Below are 11,716 nucleotides of genomic sequence, written 5' to 3'. Positions count from 1 at the left end.
TTAAAGCAATGTACTTGGATCAAAATTAAATCCAATTTATGTGAGAATTAGTCACTATTTTCTTTCTTTTGTTTGTTTCCTTTCCCTCACCCCCTCCCTCCTTCTCTCTCTGTGCTCTCCCCTTTCCCCATGCCCCACTATGTCATTAATTGTCATTAATTGTCCTCATATCAAAGTTGAATACATAGGATTCATGCTTCTCCATTCCTGTGAAGCTTCACTAAGAATAATGTGCTCCACCTCCATCCAGGTTAGTACAAATGCTGCAAAGTCTCCATTTTTTAATGGCTGAATAGTATTCCATGGTGTACATATACCACAGCTTGCCGATCCACTCCTGGATTGAGGGGCATTTAGGCTATTTCCACATTTTAGCAATTATAAATTGAGCTGTGATAAACAGTCTAGTTCAAGTGTCTTTATAATAAAAGGGATTTTTTTTTCCTTCTGGATAGATGCCCAAGCCAGGCTCATTTTCAAAGTTGTTACCTCTTGTTCTGATCAGGAGCACCTGGGCAGAGCTCATGCCATAAGTTCAAAGGAGGGGACACTAACCTGCTCCGCCGCAGTAGCACACACCACACACTGGGTCTTTAAACCACAGAATTCATTTCTCACAGTTCTGGAGTCTGAAGTCCAAGGTGAAGGTGCAGCTGGGCTGGCGTCCTCTCAGGCCTCGCTCCTGGGCTCGCAGACGGCCACTCTCCCTGTGTCTTCATGTGTCCTGCTTTTCTCTTCTTCCGGGGACACTACCCTCACACACTTGTGTTCACTTAATCAGGTCTTTAAAGGTCCAGTCTCCAAGTACAGTCCCATTCCAAGGTCCTGGGGCTTAGGGCTTCCACAGATGAGCTGACTGGGGGCGGGGAGCCACACAGTTCAGCTGTAACAGGAGGGAAACAGCCTGTAGCAGATGTTAAGTTTCTGTCATCAGATGACTCTTCCATTGCTGGGGTCTTCCACCAGGATGTCCCCTCTGTTCCTCCTGCACTCTCTGCATCTTTACCTGCTCTAAGAGGTCACATTTACTTGTGATACATCTTCTCTTTCCAGCAGGGATTACAGAAAATTTAAAGAATCACTTCAAATGCAGAAAACAAGTCCCGGGAAATATTGTCACATGTCCGGTGCTGGCCAGCATTCTCTTCTCCCCTGGTGGACTTTGCTGGACTAAGTAGTTAGTCCCTTCAATAGCGGCCATCAGTCACCAGAAGACTCTTCTCTGAAATTCTCTTTGCTTGATTTTCTGGAATTATCACCTCGAACAGGGTAAACAAAAGATGCACAAATATTCTGCAATTCCAAAAGGAAGGAGGGGGTCGTGCTGGGCACTGTCACACGTCCAACCAAATAAGGTGAAACTGATGAACTCTGGGATGGAGGCTGGAGTGGAGGTGGAGAGGTGAGGGTAGGGCAGAGTCGAGGGAGGGAGCAGGTGAATTTGTGAAGGAGGCCCAGCTTGTCACAACTGGGAAGACAACAGCAGCTTATCTCACACCCACAGTGTCCCTGAATCACCACTGGAGAGAGAGGATTTGGAGGTGGCCTTAGGTAATGGTTACCCCAGATGAAGCATAACGCTACGAACACCCTTCTGACCGACACAGTGGTGACCCAGCTTCAGAAACATAGTCTATAAGCATAAACACCAGGGCCTCAGGAGGTGGCTTTGGAGAATTGTTCTCTTGATAAACGAATCTTTTTTTGTGAGACAGAGCCTCAAGCTATCATCCTGGGTAGAGTGCTGTGGCGTCATAGTTCACAGCAACTTCCAACTCCTGGGCTTAAACAATTCTCTTGCCTTAGCCTCCTGAGTAGCTGGGACTACAGGTGCCCATCACAACGCCCAGCTATTTGGGGGGGGGGTGTAGTTGTCATTGTTTCGCAGGCTCAGGCTGGATTTGAACCCTCCAGCTCTGGTGTATGTGGCCAGCACCTTAGCCACTTGAGCTACAAGTGCCACCAGAATCATTATTTTTTTAAAAAAACTATCTGCCAAATTCCCATGGACAACGCCAAAGATGTATTCTCCCAGTGACCTAAGTGTCACTGCCAGAAGACAGGTGACAACTAGAGACAGACTGTGACCTCCCAATCGGGATCCAGAAATGGCCCCATTTGCCCAAGAGACTCTGTTCTTGGGGAAATGGTCCTCCCAGGTGGGGGAGTTTTGAGGATGCCTGGCCTCCCTCCAGGTGCTAATCTGGAGCCAGCCCTGTCCCTGGTGCTCTGTCCCCAGATTTGTCTCATTGTCCCCTTGCCTGCCCAGTTCCTCCAGCCCTCACACCCTGCTGGGCCCAGGTATGTCCTCCATCTATTCCCTCTCACCTTAGGAGGATGTCTAAAATGTCGACACTCTATGGATCAAATAAATGCCCACCACAGCCGAGTTGCAGATACGTGTAAGGTCTCCAGAGGCCGTTTGGAAATGGCTGATCTGAGACTCGCCTGCCCAGCTCATGCAGAAGGGGGAGGTCTCGTTAGGCTGGCTTTCCCTCCCTTCCGGGAGCCCGCTGTTCAGAGACCAGCAGTCAATGACTTGGGGTGGGAGGAAGGAATTTAAGAAAATGGAGCTGAAAACATTTAACTTTGACTCATAAACAGAAGCAATAAATTAGAGAGAGGTCAAGGGACAGGAAATCAAAAGAGGAGAGGCCCATTCCCAGGAAAAAGGGGACTTTGTTGGGCAGTGACAATCAACAGCCCTTCGTGGAGATGCTGGTCACAAAGGCCAGGCTGGCCCAGCTGCTAAACCGCTGTCAGAGGAGTTCCGCCCAGAGGGGATATTCTGAGGCTGTCCTTCACTGAGTCTCTGGCCTGTTGTCCCCAGAAGCGTAATCCCAGGCATGGTCCTTTTAGATCAGAGAAAGGAACAAAGATCTCAGTAGGAAAAGCAATCCTCTTGCCACCACACAAGGAATGCCTACTGCGGGCCGTCGTGGGCTTTTTCAAAGAGAGGTTATACTTCCAGCACTTCTCCAGCTGCTAATTGGGTTTGCAGCTTTGGGCAATTGGTGTAAGCTCCCTAGCAGCACGGCTCTGCAGTTGTCCTGAGTGCCTGCTCTGCGTCAAGTGCTCTGCGGGGGCCGCAAAGGAGGAGATGAATGAAACTTGACCTAGGTTTGCAATGTCACAGAAGAGACAGCCACACTGACCACGGAGCATTGCATCAAGGGAGGAAGCTCGTGTCCGTATGACGTAAAAATAAATCAGACAGACCCAGGCTGCAACCCCAGACTAGCAACATCCTACTTGATGGTTCTTGAGCAAGTTATACCATCCCCCGACCCCCGAGACCCAGTTTCCAGATCTAAGACGTAGGGAGCTCATCTCTGTGAAGACCCACTAGGCAAAGGAGGTGGGCCAGTGTGGTCCATGGGAAAGTCCTAGAACATTGTTCTAAAGCTGCCTGAGGTTTGAGGGTGAACATCTAGACACCCTATTGAGGGTTTTATTATCCAAGAACTAAGGCAAATCTGAAGAGGCCTTCTGGAGATGAAACTATCCCTAAGTTTGACCCAGGGTCAATGCTGACCAAATGTTTGCTGAACAAATGGGGTGAGAAGTGAGAGAATGAATGGAGTAAATAGAAGTAATTCAGGACCGACTCTCCGGAGACCTGCAGCAGAACACTTGAGAATAAAGGAGAGTGTATTTATTTGTTTCTATAGCAAACAAGGAGTGCTTAATATGTGCCATGCGATTTCTCAGTGCTCTACCTGTAAACATGGTTTAATATTCATCATAACCCATGGGAAGTGTTATTACTGTCCCCACGTCACAGATGAAGAAACCTGGGCACAGAGAGGCTTAGGACTTTGGCCAATGTCACTTAGCTAAAAGATAGCAAAACCAGTCTTTGAGCCCGATTTTCCAGCCTTGGGAAGCCATGTTACTTCTCTACTTGGAGGATAGAATGCTACCCAAGGCCTTGAGGGGACTTGGTGCTGGTCACATCCTCCTACAATGGTCGGTTCAGGGATGCTCAGAGCCCTCGGCCTCTGCCTTGATTCAGGAAGACCAGGTTAGGGGGCTGGCCATCAAGTTTAATTCTTATGACCAAATCTATGAAGTGTCCTTGAGTCTGTGGTGGCACCTTCTGCCTCAGGTCCTCCCAGAAAGAACCCCGGCCCCGTCCCTCTCCAGGATCCTGAGCAACAAAGGTCTGTCCATGTGGCACATGTGTCCAGTCAACAGTGGCCACCTGCAACACTAGGTGGGAAAGGACTTGGCTTCACCTCTGGACACAGGAAAGATGCTCTGATCTGTTACTGACGTCCCCCAAGGCACAGGACACAGGTTGGCCACCACCAGTCTAGCATCTCACTCAACCCCACAGCTGAAGCCCACAGTCCTTTGCCCTCTTGTCCAAGCTGGGCTGGATGTTGTCCTCTTGTCCTCTCCCCACATTTCCGCTACTACATCCACCTGGACTCTTCCGGTGACAAGAACTCCAGCTCTACCTGAATAAACAGAGAAATAACTGAACTGAACTAACTCACGTAAATGGACCATTCAGGGAAAATTTCTCAATCTCTCCATCTCTCAAGTATATTTTATTCCATAGCAACTTTATCCTCAGGCAGATTCTCCCCTCAGGAGGGCAAAAGTGGCTGCCAGTTGGTGCCAAATGTGTTCTTTAGCTATAGTTTCAAAAGAAGTCCCAGAACTGAGTCTCGTCGGCGTAAGTTGTGTCATATGACCATCTCTAAACCAATCACTGGGGCCAGGCATGTTCCTGTGGACCATGTCTAGGCCCCATGGCCACCTGTAACAGAATGGGGAGTTGGAGATCGAGGTCCCCTCCAGTCACAGGGTGGGAACTTAGAGGGGAAGAGGGTTGGCTCTCCAAAGGAAACTTGGGGTGCTTTTCCCGGGAGAAGCAGAAATGGATTCTGGGCTAGCAAAGATACCCGGTGTCCACCATGATCCCCAAGCACTTGTCCCATTCAGTGGAGAGAACTAATTCTTAGATTTCCTTCCAGGTCTGACCTATTCCTTGGTGTGGCTGGTTCTAGAAGAACCTCTAGAAGGTTCACGTAACTCCCTTATGAGAAGGAAAAAGCTGAAGGGGACTAGATCCTGGTCATTTGTGTGCCTTTCACTCTTGTCCCTGTGTGGTCACATCAAGTAGCCATGCCAGAGCTGCCCCCTTCTCAGCAGCTGTCAAGGAAAAAGAGGCCAGGGGTCAGAGGCCAGTCCAGAAGATAGAGGGAAATCCCGCCCAGAGTTCATTTTAGCACCACCAGGCCTGTGTCTGTTTCTCCTCCTCCACCACCACCTGCCTCTCCTGCCAAAGTGTTGGGCTACAGGAGGTAGGAAGACAGAAGGATGAGCCCCTCGGCCTGAAAAATAGGACAAGGCCAACCATGACCACTCGAAGGAATTAGGCCGGTGAAGTTGAGTCAGGAAGCTCTCGTGGGCTCCTAAGTAGGGGAGTGATGACTCAATGTTCTAAGGACTTTTTTTCTGGCCTGAGTATGGTGACTTAAGCCTATAATCAGATAGAGGCAGGAGGATTGCTTGAGGCCAGGAGTTTGAGACCAGCCTGAGCAACACAGCAAGACCTCGTCTCTACAAAAATTAGAAAAATTAGCTGGGCATCATGGCGGGCACCTGTAGCCCCAGTTGCTCAGGAGGCTGAGGTGGGAGTATCTCTTGAGCCCCAAAGCAGGGAGTTGAGGCTGCAGTGAGCTAAGATGATACCACTGCACTCTAGCCTGGGCTACACAGGAAAAAAAAGAAAAAAGAAGTTTTTTCTCTGGGGAAAGTGTTTACGGGATGGATTAGAGCAGAAATTTCCACAAGCTAAGCCAATGAGTCGGTCTTGGCTCCCGTACTCTGGGTTTGTGTTTGGAGAGCTCACTCCTGGGGAGATGGGCTCTTCACTAGCTGCGCGGATCATTCACGTCAGAAAGTACTTAGCTCTGCTTCCTGAGATGGTTTTTAATTATGGAAAACTTTCAAATGTAATCCAAAGTGTAGAGCATGGTCCAATCAGCCCCCCATGCCCCTTCTCGGGCCTCAACATGATGCACTCGGGGCCACTTCGTCTCATCTCTCGTCCTACCCAGCCTTGCTCCACCCTGGATCACTTTGAAGTGAATCCAGACTTCATATATCTTTAAGATGCTCAGATTGCAAGAGCCTGAAAGACTAGAGATTCCATTCTCCTTGAGAAGAGAGAGGAATCTGGCCTGTGATTACGACGTCACCTAGAAGGGGAGAGTCCTGCCCCTCCTCCTCTGCAAACAAGGCCCAACTCTCCTTACTTGATACTAGACTTTGAATTTTTATGAGAGGAAAATTGCACTCTGCTTCTTGTCTGGAAATGCTCAGCTGGACCGATTGCTATGCTATCTCCCTGGGCACCCCCTCCTCCCCACATCCCGCCACCCTGCCCACCCCCACCTCTGCCCACCTTCTCCCTCGGTGGCCTCATTTTCTGATCTGCCCGATACCTTCTCTTACCTGCTTTCTAGGGCCCCTCATTCCACCCTCTGAGCTCTCTAACACACACGTGGTCCAGAGAACCACGAGAGCCCAAAAAACTCTCTTTCCTATTTTATCATCTCTGGACAGACCGATGTCTCTCCCGTGCGCCATGCCAGCCCGCAAGTTACCGCAGATTCATGAATCAAAGACAGATTGGGCTTCTCGTGTAAACATGGGCTGACCTGCGCTTTCATATCATATGTTATCTCTGCCACAGCAACACTCCTTAAATAACTCATAAATGCACCAAAAAAAAAAAAAGTTTGGGAGGAAAGAAATAACAAAAATTATTAATATTCCTTAAAGATAGCAAGGTTCCTCTAAAGTTACAGCAGCGTCTTTAGCAGCTGGAGGGTACATGAAAGCCGGGGCCGGGGGAGGGAGGACAGGGCATATTTCAAAGCTGACTGCTGCAGTAACAAAAAGCCAAGGGGGTGTTGTGCGGAATACGCCAAGTGTTTGAAGTGGACACGATTTCTAGCGTGCTGCCTTGATGCCTGCACATACTTAATAACAGATGTTTGGTCTCTCTAGGCAGATAATTGTCCTGCTGTAAGGTTGACTTGACCTGCCCGAGCCGCCTGGCTTCGAGCGCCGCAGCGGGAACGAGCGATCACCCCAGCTTCTCTCTTTTTTACTAGGGATGCTCAGCCACGCTTCCTTTTAAGCACATAATTACTCGGCGGCGACTAAAGCCCATCCATCCCCCTCTCCTAATGGCCACGGAGCCATTCGGCCATAATTTATGGGGACAGGGTTCAAAGTTTTAATAATATTTGGATAATGTCATTGCCCGTACGTTGCTGGCATCGTGATGAATAGAAGGAGAGTGGGCTTATTTCGATTCCATGCATGACAGTCCGAACGTTAACGACTGGGTGCCCGGTACGGCCTTTATGGAAACTGCCACTGGGCCATCAACTCATGAATTATAGATCCGGGCGTGAAGGATTATAAACAGCAGTGGGGATTACACAGGGACGTGGTTCATGAGGAACTGTCCTGTTAGTGGCTCTTCCTTATGCAGATAAATGAATTGTGGGGAATACCAAAACGGCGTAAATAAACCCCTAGTGGGGAACATATTAGCACATCAACATAAAAAACCCAGTGCCGGGGCCTGCTCTGGGATATTTATGTTTATACTCTCTGCTCAAGTGGCTCCCTGATTTTTTGGTTTCTTACTGTTCACCTCATAATTCCAACCTCCTAACAGCACCGCTGGGCACGTTTCTTGCACGCTCCGCGGAGCCTGCTGTCATTTGTAGAAGTTTGCTCAGAGAATCCCTTTCGGGCAGGCAGAAGGGCACGAGGATGGTCATCACATTTCAAACAGACTTAAATGGCTTCAGTGACATGGTGGGGTGTCCCCACAGCAGAGGCCGCACACTGGCAAACGCTAGTGGAAAAGAGGGGACATCTGTGTCCCCAATAGTAGAAAGAAGGGAGATGTTTTCATTAGCCAGACGGGGCTGGTCAAGTTCAAGGCACACTCCTCCCAAATAGCAGGTGGCAAAACTGAGATCCAGAGGGAAGGGATTCACTCTAAATTATAAAATTTTGTTGCCAAGAGATTCCTGGCTCCCAAGTGCTGCTCCAGTCTTCCTTATCTGGCCTGAGTTTTCTCTTCCCCAAATGTAAACACTCCACACCAGCACAAAACGATAAGTGTTAAGACCGAGACAATGTTTGCCAGCTTCCTCCTGTTAATCCAGACCGACTCCCTCTGAACTTTGACAAGGTTCGCGTGCCGTGAGCAATCACTGAATTTACACACTCGATATCCATTTAATCTGAAGGATTTATTTGGAAAGAACGGCAATTACAGTTGCACTTCAGAATAACTAGGAAATGGCATGTTTAAATCTCTTTAAAGCCCGCTGAAGTTCTAAATAGCTCCCCCACACTCAGGCTTGGATCTTGAGGTGCCACTTGCCTGGGTCTTCTTTCCGGAACCAGGAGTGGTGGGGCAGGTGTCAGGCAGACAGGCTTGTTTCTCCACAGCGAGGCACTTTGCGGGATATTTCTACTTTCCCAAACATCAAAGGGTTGTTATCTTTTTTTTTATCTTGCCAGGAGAAAGGAGGTAACAGCATTCTACTAAGTTAAAGCCAAAAACATTTATCCAGCCTAAACGTTTTTTAATTATCATACAAAAAATGAACTTCTTTTGGATCACAGCTTTATGAATTTTCAGATATCATGTAGCACCACCACAATCAGGATGCAGGACCATTCTATCCCCCTAAAATCTCCCATGAAAAAGGCAAACCCTCCCTTGGTTCCTAACATCCCCATCACCCCAGATCTGTTCTCCTTCGGGATGGCTGTGTCTTTGGGGATCATCATAGAAATGGGTTTCTACATTATGCAGCCCTTTAAGACTGGCATCTTTCCCTCCATCTAGTGCCTTTGAGATCCATCTAATTCCTCACCTGTATCTATATTCTTGCTTTTTATCACTCAGTACTTTTCCATCGTGGAGGCTGAACTTTGAGTCAGGCGTGTCCCTGGCACTTTATGGGGTGAGAATAGTGGTTAATGGCCATGATATGCGCGCTGTGCACCAAGCTCGGTCCCAGCATCTTAGTGTACTAACTCATCTCATCTCTTGACAAACCAGAGCAACAGCAACCAGCATTATGTCCATTTTACAGATCAGGAACGCAAACCATCAAGGGGTTGTTATGTAACTTGCCCAAGGTCACACAGCAGGTAAGTCAAGAGCCACCTATAAGGTTAGAACTGGCCCAGCTCTTTGTTTCATAATGGAAGCTCTAATCATAAATTTCTCTGGGGCAGAGATAAGACGTTTAAATCCTCTGGGAGGTATAAATAGCTGACAGTGTTCCCTGCTAAAGAGAAAGTTGTGCCAGGCCTGGGAAGGACAGTTGATATGATCACAAAAAAAACAAGGAAAGGAGACTGGAGGCTCCCACTGCCACCTGCCACTGGGGACACTCACAGAGTCCAGTCCCAGGCACTCACAACACCATGAAGGAGAAGAACAGGAGAAGACTTGCTTATGTGAATGCAGTGGCTGAAAAATATAAAACATTCTGGCCTCTACCCATCAGCCAAGTCTCTGGGATTGGGAAAGAGAAGATCTGAGAAATTGAAATTAATTGCCACGCATCTCAGAGCTGCCAACCTCAGGCCTCCAGAACGGCCATCATCAGCACGTTACGCAGCCTCCTTCAGAGCCTGAGAAGCTGCTGCCTGCTACCTTTGGAGATATAACTGCCTGTGAATATAGCTGTGGCCCTCTAGGAGTCATTTTTCCCCATGTTATAGATGTGAGAAAACTGAGACCCAGAAAGAGAATGAACTTGCTCAAAGGCATGTAGCAAATTGTAGCAGACGCAGGACTATCACCTGGACCCTTCCTTCACTCATCCATCCATCCATCCATCCATCCATTCAACAGGTACTGAGCTCATCTCACACTGGGCACTACTCAGGAAGTTGGAGGCAAAGGATGCCTAAGATGTCCTACTTGCCTTCATGGAGTGATAGTCTGGGCATGGAGAAAGACATTAAACACAAGGTCACAACAAACAGATAATTTAAAGGTATGATAAAGATTTTTTAAATTGTCTTGAGATTCCCAGCCAGTGTGTTCACAACCAAACCCAGCTGCTTCTGTTTCCCAAAGCAATAAGGGTGAAGTTTTTTTCATTGGTAGAAGCCTCCAGGGGCCATCTGAATAAGGTCATACAGAAATCTAGTTATATAGTCCTACTGCTTTTTACCATATATGCCAAATGCTGGGTCTCCAAATGTCACCAACAACCTTTGGATAAAGCAAAGCTGAGTCATTTAGTCACTGAAGTAGGGAAAACACTAGCTCAGTAGAGCTTTGCTAGTGTAGAGGTTTAGATAGTTGGCCATCTAAACCTCATGTTGGAATTTGATCCCCAGTGTTAGAGGTGGGACCTAATGGGAGGTGTAAGTGTCATCCTTCATGGGTGGCTCCTTCATGGATGGCTGGGTGCTGTCCTCATGGTAATGATGAATTCTCACTCTATGAGCTCTCACAAGAAAGCTGGTTGTTAAGAGAGCCTCACTCCTCCCCATTCCTTGCTTCCTCTCTTGCCCTGTGATCTCTGCATAAGCCACTCCCTTTCCCCTTCCATGAAAGGAAGCCACCTGAGGCCCTCACTAGAAACAGATGCTGGTGCCAAGTTTATCATACAGCCTGCAGAACCATACACCTTTCTTTATAAGTTGCCTAGTCTTAGGTTTATAGCAACACAAATGAACTATGACAGGTAGTGTCTTAAAGGGGGAAGGGCAAGGTCACTTTTACTGGGACCCTGAAGTCAGGTTTGAAGAGGGTTTTCAAGGTTGCTGGGGACATTGTCTATAATCCAGGAAGGATCGCATTGTGATAATTTAGGATCTCTGCAAACAGCAAAGGGAGGATTTTGACCAGAGTCTTAGAGTGTAAAGTGTTGTATGTTTTCTGTTGAAGAGTTGATGAGACTTAAAGGATAGTCCTATGATGAACAAACAGTTAATTGACTGAGAAAGAGTAAAGAGTACTGCTAGGCCAGTAAAGTTATGCTGATGACAACAATGGACTGGTAAAGTCACGGTGTCATAACTGTATGTCATGTGGGCTTTGGGCTAGCTCATTGTAAGCTAGCCAGTAGAGGCAATAATACTAATAACATCTACCACCCTACGCCAGTCGATGAATGGTAGGAAGGCATGAAGAGAGCTCTTTTATAGCTGCTGACTCTGAAGCTGAGAGGGCGCAAGACGCTCAGCCCAACTCTCCTATTTTGAAGAAGGAGAAGAAAGACTTGAATTCAAGTCTGTCTGTCTCTGTCTCTGCTCTATTTCCAGTTAAAGAAAACTAAATAACAATTATCTGTAATACCACCAGTGATATTATTATTCTGCCCTGAATGTTCTCCATTAGCTAAAATCCAGCTGGGGAACTCTGTATCAGATGAAAGACTCAAATATAGGATCCTCTTGGTAAAACCTGCCAGCAAACCACCATCCCTACCTTTTCAACACCATCACCACTAGTACCACAAACACCATCACCACCATCATCACTATCATCACTACGACCATGCCCACTACCACCACCACCATCACCACTATCATCATCACCACCTTCATTTCATCACCACCACCATCACTATCATCACCACCATCACCACTAGTACCACAAACACCATCACCACCATCACCACCACCACCATCA

Source organism: Otolemur garnettii, unplaced genomic scaffold, assembly GCF_000181295.1.
Source record: "Otolemur garnettii isolate 467f Iridium unplaced genomic scaffold, OtoGar3 scaffold00058, whole genome shotgun sequence".
Taxonomy (NCBI): Eukaryota; Metazoa; Chordata; class Mammalia; order Primates; family Galagidae; genus Otolemur; species Otolemur garnettii.
This window is presented reverse-complemented; position numbering follows the sequence as displayed.